Raw genomic sequence first — 1,544 nt, 5'->3', positions numbered from 1 at the left:
TCTCTCTTCTATCCATCTCTCTTCTATCCATCTCTCTCCTATCCATCTCTCTCCTATCCATCTTTCTCCTATCCATCTCTCTTTTATCCATCTCTCTCCTATCCATCTCTCTCCTATCCATCTCTCTTCTATCCATCCCTCTCCTATCCATCTCTCTCCTATCCATCTCTCTTCTATCCATCTCTCTTCTATCCATCTCTCTCCTATCCATCCCTTTCCTATCCATCTCTCCTATCCATCCCTCTCCTATCTATCTCTATTCTATCCATCTCTCTCCTATCCATTTCTCTTTTGTCCATCCTTCTTCTACCCATCCTTCTTCTATCCATCCCTCTCCTATCCATCTCTCTCCTATCCATCCCTCTCCTATTCATCTCTTTTATATCCATCTCACTCCTATCTATCCCTCTCTTATCCATCTTTCTCCTATCCATCCCTCTCCTATCCATCTCTCTTCTATCCATCTCACTCCTATCCATCCCTCTCTTATCCATCTTTCTCCTATCCATCCCTTTCCTATCGCTCTCTTTACAATCTTTAAATCTCTCTTATCTATCCCTCTCCTGTCGGTCTCTTTACAATCCTTAAATCTCTCTTATCCATCCCTCTCCTATTTATCCTTTTCCTGCCACTATTAGGTGGACCTATATGCTACAATGAGAACCATTTTGTACTCGAGAAATCTAATCACCAGGGGAACCCTACTCCCACCAGGAGAACCCTACTCACACTAGGAGAAAGCTACTCTCACCAGGAGAACCCTAATCACACTAGGAGAAACCTACTCAAGCCAAGAGAACCCTACTCCCACCAGGAGAACCCTACTCACACCAGGAGAACCCTACTCACACTAGAAGAAACCTACTCAAACCAGGAGAACCCTACTCACACCAGGAGAACCCTACTCACACTAGGAGAACCCTACTCCCACCAGGAGAACCCTACTCACACTGGGAGAAACCTACTCACACCAGGAGAACCTTACTCCCACCAGGAGAACCCTGCTCGCTGCTCCCACCAGGAGAATCCTACTCACACCAGAAGAACCCGGTCAAACTAAAAATACGCCACCTTATAAAAATGCTACACTATAAAAACGCTACCTTACAAAAACGCTACATAGGCTATCTTCGCTACAAGTTTATTGTCTGTTTCAGTTTGTGTATAAGATTTGAATAATTTAAAAGTTCATAACTTATATATATTTAAAAATTCTCATAGTCGTAAATTGAAAAATTACAAGTGTATCACAAATTATTACATCTATTTCTTTAATGAACAATTAATCATATTTTTATAATGTTGAAGAATTAATTTAACGATTAGAATAATTCAAAAGTTCATAATTATATAGATATATATTTAAAAATTCTCGTAGTCGTAAATTGAAAAATATACAAGTGTATCACAAATTTTCAAATTCATTCATTCTTGAATGAGCAATTAGTTCTAGTTTTATGACATATACATATATATATAAATATATTTAACCCTATCTCTGCTGGAGTACTTGAAAACCAGGATATGCTGGGGGGGGGGGGGGG

Source organism: Eurytemora carolleeae, unplaced genomic scaffold, assembly GCF_000591075.1.
Source record: "Eurytemora carolleeae unplaced genomic scaffold, Eaff_2.0 scaffold1833, whole genome shotgun sequence".
NCBI classification, from domain to species: Eukaryota; Metazoa; Arthropoda; class Copepoda; order Calanoida; family Temoridae; genus Eurytemora; species Eurytemora carolleeae.
Note: the sequence above shows the minus strand (reverse complement) of the source record.